This window comes from Pseudorca crassidens, unplaced genomic scaffold (assembly GCF_039906515.1).
Source record: "Pseudorca crassidens isolate mPseCra1 unplaced genomic scaffold, mPseCra1.hap1 Scaffold_246, whole genome shotgun sequence".
In the NCBI taxonomy this organism is placed as follows: domain Eukaryota; kingdom Metazoa; phylum Chordata; class Mammalia; order Artiodactyla; family Delphinidae; genus Pseudorca; species Pseudorca crassidens.
In genome coordinates, this window is record NW_027136173.1 from 76,516 (window position 1) to 89,217 (window position 12,702).

General features: G+C 61.6%; 1 long non-coding RNA gene across 1 annotated transcript; it reads left to right on the forward strand.

The window, feature by feature from the left end:
* The first annotated feature begins 6,316 nt into the window (after positions 1–6,316).
* LOC137218147 (uncharacterized) lies at positions 6,317–8,078 on the forward strand. Its single transcript, XR_010940484.1, has 2 exons — positions 6,317–6,480; positions 7,848–8,078. It is a non-coding gene; the product is annotated as an uncharacterized lncRNA (long non-coding RNA).
* The last annotated feature ends 4,624 nt before the right edge of the window (positions 8,079–12,702 follow it).

A 12,702-nucleotide genomic window follows, 5' to 3' on the forward strand; every position in this document is an offset into this window, starting at 1 on the left:
ACCGCCAGGTCTGCCTATCACCTACAATGATGCCGCCCCTGGGGAAGCATCCCATGATGAGGGAACCTCCACCCTGGCGTGGGGGTGGACCGGCTACAGTGAGGAGCGCCCCTGGAAAGTTCAGGCAAAGAAGCCCCCGGACAAATGAGCCAGGATCCCTCCAGGAAAGGAAAACACAAGTGACGCCTCGCGGCTGAAGGCAATGTTCACCGCGCTGCGGTTACAGGAGGCGGTACCGGAAAAACGCTTCCGAAGGACCGTGGTGGGGACCGGGGCTGGCAACGCCCGGGGACACATGGGGTCGGCGAAACGGTGGTGAGGGTCACATCCGCCTGCGCTCTCTGACACCGCTCCCCGGCTCCAGCCAAGCCAGGGACACGAGCGGGAGGCGGGGGCTGTTCTCAGGCTGCAGGAAACGGCGACCCGGAGGCCGGAGGCCGGCGGCGCGGGGCCTGGGGCCTGGGGCCTGGGGCGGGGAAGACCGGAGGACGCGGGAGCCGGATTCCTGCACAAGCCGCCAACACGGTGGCTGCTCCCGTCGGGCACATTGGGAAGGGGCGGCCAGGGGGCTGGGACACCGCTTACCGCACGGCACCCGGTTCCTCCGCTCCAGCCGGCACCGACGTGGAATCGTGCGCTCGGCCCCGCCTGTTGCTCACAGCCCGGCCCAGGGCGCTGCGGGCGGCACGGGCGGCGCGGGCGGCGCGGGCGGCGCGGGCGGCGCGGGCGGCGCGGGCGGCGCGGGCGGCGCGGGCGGCGCGGGCGGCGCGGGCGGCGCGGGCGGCGCGGGCGCGGAGCCGCGGGGCGGGTGCAAGGCGGGGGCGGGGCCTCTGCGCCCGGGCCGCCTCCTCGGCCTATAACTGAGCCCCCGGGCTCCTCGCTCCCACACGGCCCCCACCGGACCCGTGAAGCGGCTTCGCCCCTTGCTTTGGACCTCGGGCCTCACTCCTCCTCCAGATGGACCCCAAGTGCTCCTGCCCCACTGGTAAGGGAGCCCTGCCTTTGAGCCTTAGGATGCCCCCTTCCCAGGCACAGGACGAGAAGGGAGGGCTTTGAGTTTGAGCTCAGGAGGACTCCTGTCACGGGTCCAGGGCTTTCTTGGTAGCCAGGCTCCTGAGGGCACGTCAGTCTCCCTTTGCCTCTCCGTTGACACTGAGGGCACGGAGGCTCCAGGCTGTCCTTCTTGAGGTCACCCGGCAGGTCAGGGGATTGCTAGACCGGGACCCAGCGTTTGGAGGCGGTCTCGGACCTGCCACGATTTGATGGGAGGAGGGGACGCTGCCTCTTTAGGGTTCAGGCCATGGGCCCCGGCCCCCGGCCCCCGGCCCCAGTCGGCCTGGGCTGCGTCTGGAGCCCGGGACCTTCCCTGTGGAGTCCCATCAGGAGGGGACTTACTCTCCTTGGACCAGAAGAGAGGAGCTGGGGCTTCTCTATCCGCCCGAGTGGACACGAGCTCCCAGGGCTGGGTCCTGACAGAGGAGGAGGGCTCAGGGAGGCATTGCTGACCGTCTGCTGTGGCTCCTGCATCCCCGTCCCTGCTCACTGCTGGCCTCCTTTCCCTTCCCGGCAGGCGGCTCCTGCAGCTGCGCTGGATCCTGCACCTGCACCTGCAAAGCCTGCAGATGCGCCTCCTGCAAGAAGAGTGAGTGTGCGGGGCCTTCTCTGGGAATGCGGGGTCTGGGCTGAGTGCGAGGAGGGGGCCCAGAGCTCAGCAGGCAGGCAGGAGCAGGACAGTGACCAGACTTCCCGGCACCCCCCTCACCAGGAAGGGATTCACAGTCAGAGCTGGAATCACCTTCGGCATGACCGAGACCCAGGCGCGCACTAGAGACCAGGGAGACTGAGGCCCAGACGGGCCACCGACAAACAACCTCAGACCTGTCACTAGAACTAGTCCTCCTGCCTCCTGAGTCCCGCTTCCGAATCCTCTCAGGGACTGAAGCACTTTAGGGACAGGAACCAGTGGCCGTGCGTGGCTTCTCGGACCTGGTGCAGCCCCTCCCTGTCGAAGCAGCCCAGAGCTTCCCTATCCCGAGCGGGAGCTGCTCTGTGCGGGCTTTGCCTCCACTTTGATCCTGAGGACTTGGCTCACATCACTGGTGGTGCTGGGGGCTGGCTTTCTCCTGTCCCCGGAGGCCCTGCTCACTGTCTCTCCAAGGCGCTGTGCCCTGTCCTGGGCACAGATGGGCCGGGCAACCTGAACCTAGTGTCTGAGAGCAATTACCTCAGGACAGAGGACACCATCGTAAACTCAGGGTCTGGGCCCGAGGGCGGCTGGGGCCAGGCCTGCTGCTGGGAAGGGTGGTTCCGGACAACGCGTGGTCCGACCGCACGCTGCCCTTGCCTCCCCAGGCTGCTGCTCCTGCTGCCCCGTGGGCTGCGCCAAGTGTGCCCAGGGCTGCGCCAAGTGTGCCCAGGGCTGCGTCTGCAAAGGGGCCTCGGACAAGTGCAGCTGCTGTGCCTGATGTCGCGGAGAGCCTGCCCCGGGTGTCCACAGAGCAACCAGGACAAACCTGCATTTTACCGTTTTTCATACGACCGGACCTGACGCTACATTCCTTTTTCTATGAAATCTGTGACTTGTAATAAAAGCTGTTGACTTTATTCTGGCTCTGTCTTCCTTGGTGTGTCTTGGACAAAGAGACTCCGTGCCCATCAGGGCTGGCGTGGGGAACTGGACTGGACGTGCAGAGACCTCGGCTCTGGACCAAAGAGTACCCCCACACACACACCCCACACCCCCAAAACACACACACTGAGCGTCTTAGCCGCTTAGGTTAATTTGAGCTTCCGTTTCTCAGCTCCAAAGGATACCCTCGCCAGATGACATAGGGCATTGGACACACAGAGGACACACTCCCTCTATTCCCCTTAGGAGGACGGATTGCAGAGAAAGTTGCCCATTTCTCATTTTCCTTCTCTGGGGGCCCCTGCCAAACTCAGCGCTCGGTGATGAGAGCCTAGAAAAGTACCCAGAGGGGATGGAATCCCACACCCCTCTCGTGTGACTTCTGCACGGGGCTTGCGTCTAAAACACCCTGGAAAGACCTCTTTGTATTTTCTGCCACAGTTTTCACCCTGGTCAGGAAAACGGATCGCGAAGAAAACACGTCAAAGGACACGATATGTGACACCCAGTTTTCCCTTCAACACGTAAAACCACCTTCACACGTGGAGGAGCAATTCTGGAAACTGGACGCTCTCATATGCTGCACGTACGTTGAAAGTGTGCCCGAGTCCTGGGAACACTTCACAGATGCCCCACTGTGTGGACCACACACGCCTGGAGCAGCTCTGCCCCCTGCCTCCCCACAGGGAACCTCAGTCTTGGCTTGCCCAGGGCTACGGACAGGACACTCGCCACCCGTGACAGCTCCCTGCAGGGGCTTGGCTCTGAATCTTCGCAAGTACCTCCCTAGGTCAGGCTGACATCTTCCCTTCCCTCAAAAACCAGCCCGTGGCTCCCTGACACCCCGAAAGAAAGTGATTTGGATTTGGTGGGAATTTCCCGGCTGTTTCCCTGAGACTTGGTTTCAGAAGAAGGACTTCACGTGTTCCTCTGCAGAGTGATGGTGGTGCTGCAGTGCGTGGCGGGGGGGGGGGGGGGGGCCTGGTGGGGTTTATTAGCAACAAGTGTGTGCTGAGGGAACGGGTAGTCTATTTCAGGTGTTGGGCCCCCTGGCGGTCTGGGGAGGGAACTCCTATTTGATGGGCACTCCGAGAGAAAGAGGAGACACGTGGCTCAGAAGTCAGGACCAAGATGGGCCACAGGTGCCCCGAGTGCACAGGGCATTTCGGGAGCCGGCCCGTGCTGCGTGCGTGGGCGTCGGCGTCAGGCACTCAGGTTCACAGCCACCGTGCCACTTCCTGACCTGGCAAGTCACTGATAAACTCTCTGAGATTTCATCTCCTCCTTTCGATACAAAAGATTAATGTCAATGAGGGGGAATAAGCGAGATAGTGGCCTGGCTCCCAGCTCGGGCTTCCCCCACGGTGTCCCGTACGATCGCTCTCTCCACACTGACATCTGTGCACAGAGGATCCTTGAGCTCCCGACAAGCTCCTGGAGAAAGGCTCCCTGGTTTGCAAGCAAGCTCGTGGTGAGGGCAGAGATGGATAGGAACCTTGCTTATCCAGTGCCAGAGGGCGTGGGGATGTCCTCCAACAAGCCCCGTGGAACGAGTCACCGCCACAGCGTTTGGACAGACTCGGTGAACCTGCACGGTCTGGAGTGATGGTGCCAGTTCCAGAGAGGTTAAGCAACTTACCCAAGGGCACACAGCCTATACTCAGAGGACTAAACCTACACTGCAGCTGTCTCACCTCCCGGCCACACGGTGCCGGTTATGACATCACTGGAGGCTGAGTCCGGCCTCTCCTTTTTCAGGGCTGCAGGGTCTTCGGAGACAGTCCAGCTGTGCTCCTGGCTGCAGAGGTGGGAGGCCGAAGCCCAGAGAGGTCACAGAGCTGTGCGGAGGGTTCTGGCTGCCGGCTCAGGGCTCTCCCACTGCTGCCTCTGTGCCAGGTGTTCAGTGTTCTCACCCTTCGTGGGATGACATGGTGTCCGGTTGGGCGCGGGGCTGCAGTCAGCCTGCAGGAGGGCCAGTCCCATCTGTGCCACGTACAGCCATGGGACATAACCTCTCTGTGGCTCCGTCTGCTCTGCTCTAAAGGGAAAATAATAGTGTCTGGCTCTCGGGATTAAAGAACTGAATACATGCCAAGAAGGTCAGAATATACTGGGCACTCAGTGAGCAATCGATCACATCACCCATTCATTTATTTATCTATTGATTTATTTGTTATCATCAGCCTAGGAGACACTGTTCTCCTTCCAGACACGCAAGCAAGGACGGTGTGTTTCGCTCTGTGCTCTGGGCCGTCCCCATCGACCCTGTGAGCGTGGGACCAGTACCCCCGAGAGGGTTATCCTGCCTTCACGCAAAGAGAGCCGTCGACACTACAGATAGAAAGCCGTGAGGAGCACAGTCGGTGTCCTCCTCACAGACACAGAAGGGTCCTGCCACTTCTGCTGTCACCTGCATCAGGATTTCCTTACCATTTTCTTTTCAGTGATTTTCTGAAATACGTTATACCAAAAGAAACCTCTCGAACGCTACTGAAGGAGAGAGTCAGAAGGTAGCCACAAAATCATAAATACATTCCTACTGTGTCACCTCGGTCGCCCCCAGGATTGAGCTGGACATGGTAGAGACGGGCCGAGGACACAGCTCTGGGCCAAAGGGGAGCTTGCTCACTGACTCCCTCTTTCAGCTGCGAAGCGACAAAAACACAGAAGCAGGGCACCACTCCCCAGCCCTGTGTGCCTGCCTCAGTAGCCTCCCTGTACTGTAGGGACTTTGGACTTTGGGAAGCGGGCTCCTGACTGCTGTCTCCCTTCCCGGTTGGTGTGACAACTCAAAGAGCAAAAGTGACTAACAAGGCTTGGCATGGACTCCATGGTGAGTAACTGTCAGGACTACTCCAAGGGAACTCTATCCACTTGTCTCGCTTTGTTATTTACCGCCAGGTCTGCCTATCACCTACAATGATGCCGCCCCTGGGGAAGCATCCCATGATGAGGGAACCTCCACCCTGGCGTGGGGGTGGACCGGCTACAGTGAGGAGCGCCCCTGGAAAGTTCAGGCAAAGAAGCCCCCGGACAAATGAGCCAGGATCCCTCCAGGAAAGGAAAACACAAGTGACGCCTCGCGGCTGAAGGCAATGTTCACCGCGCTGCGGTTACAGGAGGCGGTACCGGAAAAACGCTTCCGAAGGACCGTGGTGGGGACCGGGGCTGGCAACGCCCGGGGACACATGGGGTCGGCGAAACGGTGGTGAGGGTCACATCCGCCTGCGCTCTCTGACACCGCTCCCCGGCTCCAGCCAAGCCAGGGACACGAGCGGGAGGCGGGGGCTGTTCTCAGGCTGCAGGAAACGGCGACCCGGAGGCCGGAGGCCGGCGGCGCGGGGCCTGGGGCCTGGGGCCTGGGGCGGGGAAGACCGGAGGACGCGGGAGCCGGATTCCTGCACAAGCCGCCAACACGGTGGCTGCTCCCGTCGGGCACATTGGGAAGGGGCGGCCAGGGGGCTGGGACACCGCTTACCGCACGGCACCCGGTTCCTCCGCTCCAGCCGGCACCGACGTGGAATCGTGCGCTCGGCCCCGCCTGTTGCTCACAGCCCGGCCCAGGGCGCTGCGGGCGGCACGGGCGGCGCGGGCGGCGCGGGCGGCGCGGGCGGCGCGGGCGGCGCGGGCGGCGCGGGCGGCGCGGGCGGCGCGGGCGCGGAGCCGCGGGGCGGGTGCAAGGCGGGGGCGGGGCCTCTGCGCCCGGGCCGCCTCCTCGGCCTATAACTGAGCCCCCGGGCTCCTCGCTCCCACACGGCCCCCACCGGACCCGTGAAGCGGCTTCGCCCCTTGCTTTGGACCTCGGGCCTCACTCCTCCTCCAGATGGACCCCAAGTGCTCCTGCCCCACTGGTAAGGGAGCCCTGCCTTTGAGCCTTAGGATGCCCCCTTCCCAGGCACAGGACGAGAAGGGAGGGCTTTGAGTTTGAGCTCAGGAGGACTCCTGTCACGGGTCCAGGGCTTTCTTGGTAGCCAGGCTCCTGAGGGCACGTCAGTCTCCCTTTGCCTCTCCGTTGACACTGAGGGCACGGAGGCTCCAGGCTGTCCTTCTTGAGGTCACCCGGCAGGTCAGGGGATTGCTAGACCGGGACCCAGCGTTTGGAGGCGGTCTCGGACCTGCCACGATTTGATGGGAGGAGGGGACGCTGCCTCTTTAGGGTTCAGGCCATGGGCCCCGGCCCCCGGCCCCCGGCCCCAGTCGGCCTGGGCTGCGTCTGGAGCCCGGGACCTTCCCTGTGGAGTCCCATCAGGAGGGGACTTACTCTCCTTGGACCAGAAGAGAGGAGCTGGGGCTTCTCTATCCGCCCGAGTGGACACGAGCTCCCAGGGCTGGGTCCTGACAGAGGAGGAGGGCTCAGGGAGGCATTGCTGACCGTCTGCTGTGGCTCCTGCATCCCCGTCCCTGCTCACTGCTGGCCTCCTTTCCCTTCCCGGCAGGCGGCTCCTGCGGCTGCGCTGGATCCTGCACCTGCACCTGCAAAGCCTGCAGATGCGCCTCCTGCAAGAAGAGTGAGTGTGCGGGGCCTTCTCTGGGAATGCGGGGTCTGGGCTGAGTGCGAGGAGGGGGCCCAGAGCTCAGCAGGCAGGCAGGAGCAGGACAGTGACCAGACTTCCCGGCACCCCCCTCACCAGGAAGGGATTCACAGTCAGAGCTGGAATCACCTTCGGCATGACCGAGACCCAGGCGCGCACTAGAGACCAGGGAGACTGAGGCCCAGACGGGCCACCGACAAACAACCTCAGACCTGTCACTAGAACTAGTCCTCCTGCCTCCTGAGTCCCGCTTCCGAATCCTCTCAGGGACTGAAGCACTTTAGGGACAGGAACCAGTGGCCGTGCGTGGCTTCTCGGACCTGGTGCAGCCCCTCCCTGTCGAAGCAGCCCAGAGCTTCCCTATCCCGAGCGGGAGCTGCTCTGTGCGGGCTTTGCCTCCACTTTGATCCTGAGGACTTGGCTCACATCACTGGTGGTGCTGGGGGCTGGCTTTCTCCTGTCCCCGGAGGCCCTGCTCACTGTCTCTCCAAGGCGCTGTGCCCTGTCCTGGGCACAGATGGGCCGGGCAACCTGAACCTAGTGTCTGAGAGCAATTACCTCAGGACAGAGGACACCATCGTAAACTCAGGGTCTGGGCCCGAGGGCGGCTGGGGCCAGGCCTGCTGCTGGGAAGGGTGGTTCCGGACAACGCGTGGTCCGACCGCACGCTGCCCTTGCCTCCCCAGGCTGCTGCTCCTGCTGCCCCGTGGGCTGCGCCAAGTGTGCCCAGGGCTGCGTCTGCAAAGGGGCCTCGGACAAGTGCAGCTGCTGTGCCTGATGTCGCGGAGAGCCTGCCCCGGGTGTCCACAGAGCAACCAGGACAAACCTGCATTTTACCGTTTTTCATACGACCGGACCTGACGCTACATTCCTTTTTCTATGAAATCTGTGACTTGTAATAAAAGCTGTTGACTTTATTCTGGCTCTGTCTTCCTTGGTGTGTCTTGGACAAAGAGACTCCGTGCCCATCAGGGCTGGCGTGGGGAACTGGACTGGACGTGCAGAGACCTCGGCTCTGGACCAAAGAGTACCCCCCCACACACACCCCACACCCCCAAAACACACACACTGAGCGTCTTAGCCGCTTAGGTTAATTTGAGCTTCCGTTTCTCAGCTCCAAAGGATACCCTCGCCAGATGACATAGGGCATTGGACACACAGAGGACACACTCCCTCTATTCCCCTTAGGAGGACGGATTGCAGAGAAAGTTGCCCATTTCTCATTTTCCTTCTCTGGGGGCCCCTGCCAAACTCAGCGCTCGGTGATGAGAGCCTAGAAAAGTACCCAGAGGGGATGGAATCCCACACCCCTCTCGTGTGACTTCTGCACGGGGCTTGCGTCTAAAACACCCTGGAAAGACCTCTTTGTATTTTCTGCCACAGTTTTCACCCTGGTCAGGAAAACGGATCGCGAAGAAAACACGTCAAAGGACACGATATGTGACACCCAGTTTTCCCTTCAACACGTAAAACCACCTTCACACGTGGAGGAGCAATTCTGGAAACTGGACGCTCTCATATGCTGCACGTACGTTGAAAGTGTGCCCGAGTCCTGGGAACACTTCACAGATGCCCCACTGTGTGGACCACACACGCCTGGAGCAGCTCTGCCCCCTGCCTCCCCACAGGGAACCTCAGTCTTGGCTTGCCCAGGGCTACGGACAGGACACTCGCCACCCGTGACAGCTCCCTGCAGGGGCTTGGCTCTGAATCTTCGCAAGTACCTCCCTAGGTCAGGCTGACATCTTCCCTTCCCTCAAAAACCAGCCCGTGGCTCCCTGACACCCCGAAAGAAAGTGATTTGGATTTGGTGGGAATTTCCCGGCTGTTTCCCTGAGACCTGGTTTCAGAAGAAGGACTTCACGTGTTCCTCTGCAGAGTGATGGTGGTGCTGCAGTGCGTGGCGGGGGGGGCGCCTGGTGGGGTTTATTAGCAACAAGTGTGTGCTGAGGGAACGGGTAGTCTATTTCAGGTGTTGGGCCCCCTGGCGGTCTGGGGAGGGAACTCCTATTTGATGGGCACTCCGAGAGAAAGAGGAGACACGTGGCTCAGAAGTCAGGACCAAGATGGGCCACAGGTGCCCCGAGTGCACAGGGCATTTCGGGAGCCGGCCCGTGCTGCGTGCGTGGGCGTCGGCGTCAGGCACTCAGGTTCACAGCCACCGTGCCACTTCCTGACCTGGCAAGTCACTGATAAACTCTCTGAGATTTCATTTCCTCCTTTCGATACAAAAGATTAATGTCAATGAGGGGGAATAAGCGAGATAGTGGCCTGGCTCCCAGCTCGGGCTTCCCCCACGGTGTCCCGTACGATCGCTCTCTCCACACTGACATCTGTGCACAGAGAATCCTTGAGCTCCCGACAAGCTCCTGGAGAAAGGCTCCCTGGTTTGCAAGCAAGCTCGTGGTGAGGGCAGAGATGGATAGGAACCTTGCTTATCCAGTGCCAGAGGGCGTGGGGATGTCCTCCAACAAGCCCCGTGGAACGAGTCACCGCCACAGCGTTTGGACAGACTCGGTGAACCTGCACGGTCTGGAGTGATGGTGCCAGTTCCAGAGAGGTTAAGCAACTTACCCAAGGGCACACAGCCTATACTCAGAGGACTAAACCTACACTGCAGCTGTCTCACCTCCCGGCCACACGGTGCCGGTTATGACATCACTGGAGGCTGAGTCCGGCCTCTCCTTTTTCAGGGCTGCAGGGTCTTCGGAGACAGTCCAGCTGTGCTCCTGGCTGCAGAGGTGGGAGGCCGAAGCCCAGAGAGGTCACAGAGCTGTGCGGAGGGTTCTGGCTGCCGGCTCAGGGCTCTCCCACTGCTGCCTCTGTGCCAGGTGTTCAGTGTTCTCACCCTTCGTGGGATGACATGGTGTCCGGTTGGGCGCGGGGCTGCAGTCAGCCTGCAGGAGGGCCAGTCCCATCTGTGCCACGTACAGCCATGGGACATAACCTCTCTGTGGCTCCGTCTGCTCTGCTCTAAAGGGAAAATAATAGTGTCTGGCTCTCGGGATTAAAGAACTGAATACATGCCAAGAAGGTCAGAATATACTGGGCACTCAGTGAGCAATCGATCACATCACCCATTCATTTATTTATCTATTGATTTATTTGTTATCATCAGCCTAGGAGACACTGTTCTCCTTCCAGACACGCAAGCAAGGACGGTGTGTTTCGCTCTGTGCTCTGGGCCGTCCCCATCGACCCTGTGAGCGTGGGACCAGTACCCCCGAGAGGGTTATCCTGCCTTCACGCAAAGAGAGCCGTCGACACTACAGATAGAAAGCCGTGAGGAGCACAGTCGGTGTCCTCCTCACAGACACAGAAGGGTCCTGCCACTTCTGCTGTCACCTGCATCAGGATTTCCTTACCATTTTCTTTTCAGTGATTTTCTGAAATACGTTATACCAAAAGAAACCTCTCGAACGCTACTGAAGGAGAGAGTCAGAAGGTAGCCACAAAATCATAAATACATTCCTACTGTGTCACCTTGGTCGCCCCCAGGATTGAGCTGGACATGGTAGAGACGGGCCGAGGACACAGCTCTGGGCCAAAGGGGAGCTTGCTCACTGACTCCCTCTTTCAGCTGCGAAGCGACAAAAACACAGAAGCAGGGCACCACTCCCCAGCCCTGTGTGCCTGCCTCAGTAGCCTCCCTGTACTGTAGGGACTTTGGACTTTGGGAAGCGGGCTCCTGACTGCTGTCTCCCTTCCCGGTTGGTGTGACAACTCAAAGAGCAAAAGTGACTAACAAGGCTTGGCATGGACTCCATGGTGAGTAACTGTCAGGACTACTCCAAGGGAACTCTATCCACTTGTCTCGCTTTGTTATTTACCGCCAGGTCTGCCTATCACCTACAATGATGCCGCCCCTGGGGAAGCATCCCATGATGAGGGAACCTCCACCCTGGCGTGGGGGTGGACCGGCTACAGTGAGGAGCGCCCCTGGAAAGTTCAGGCAAAGAAGCCCCCGGACAAATGAGCCAGGATCCCTCCAGGAAAGGAAAACACAAGTGACGCCTCGCGGCTGAAGGCAATGTTCACCGCGCTGCGGTTACAGGAGGCGGTACCGGAAAAACGCTTCCGAAGGACCGTGGTGGGGACCGGGGCTGGCAACGCCCGGGGACACATGGGGTCGGCGAAACGGTGGTGAGGGTCACATCCGCCTGCGCTCTCTGACACCGCTCCCCGGCTCCAGCCAAGCCAGGGACACGAGCGGGAGGCGGGGGCTGTTCTCAGGCTGCAGGAAACGGCGACCCGGAGGCCGGAGGCCGGCGGCGCGGGGCCTGGGGCCTGGGGCCTGGGGCGGGGAAGACCGGAGGACGCGGGAGCCGGATTCCTGCACAAGCCGCCAACACGGTGGCTGCTCCCGTCGGGCACATTGGGAAGGGGCGGCCAGGGGGCTGGGACACCGCTTACCGCACGGCACCCGGTTCCTCCGCTCCAGCCGGCACCGACGTGGAATCGTGCGCTCGGCCCCGCCTGTTGCTCACAGCCCGGCCCAGGGCGCTGCGGGCGGCACGGGCGGCGCGGGCGGCGCGGGCGCGGAGCCGCGGGGCGGGTGCAAGGCGGGGGCGGGGCCTCTGCGCCCGGGCCGCCTCCTCGGCCTATAACTGAGCCCCCGGGCTCCTCGCTCCCACACGGCCCCCACCGGACCCGTGAAGCGGCTTCGCCCCTTGCTTTGGACCTCGGGCCTCACTCCTCCTCCAGATGGACCCCAAGTGCTCCTGCCCCACTGGTAAGGGAGCCCTGCCTTTGAGCCTTAGGATGCCCCCTTCCCAGGCACAGGACGAGAAGGGAGGGCTTTGAGTTTGAGCTCAGGAGGACTCCTGTCACGGGTCCAGGGCTTTCTTGGTAGCCAGGCTCCTGAGGGCACGTCAGTCTCCCTTTGCCTCTCCGTTGACACTGAGGGCACGGAGGCTCCAGGCTGTCCTTCTTGAGGTCACCCGGCAGGTCAGGGGATTGCTAGACCGGGACCCAGCGTTTGGAGGCGGTCTCGGACCTGCCACGATTTGATGGGAGGAGGGGACGCTGCCTCTTTAGGGTTCAGGCCATGGGCCCCGGCCCCCGGCCCCCGGCCCCAGTCGGCCTGGGCTGCGTCTGGAGCCCGGGACCTTCCCTGTGGAGTCCCATCAGGAGGGGACTTACTCTCCTTGGACCAGAAGAGAGGAGCTGGGGCTTCTCTATCTGCCCGAGTGGACACGAGCTCCCAGGGCTGGGTCCTGACAGAGGAGGAGGGCTCAGGGAGGCATTGCTGACCGTCTGCTGTGGCTCCTGCATCCCCGTCCCTGCTCACTGCTGGCCTCCTTTCCCTTCCCGGCAGGCGGCTCCTGCGGCTGCGCTGGATCCTGCACCTGCACCTGCAAAGCCTGCAGATGCGCCTCCTGCAAGAAGAGTGAGTGTGCGGGGCCTTCTCTGGGAATGCGGGGTCTGGGCTGAGTGCGAGGAGGGGGCCCAGAGCTCAGCAGGCAGGCAGGAGCAGGACAGTGACCAGACTTCCCGGCACCCCCCTCACCAGGAAGGGATTCACAGTCAGAGCTGGAATCA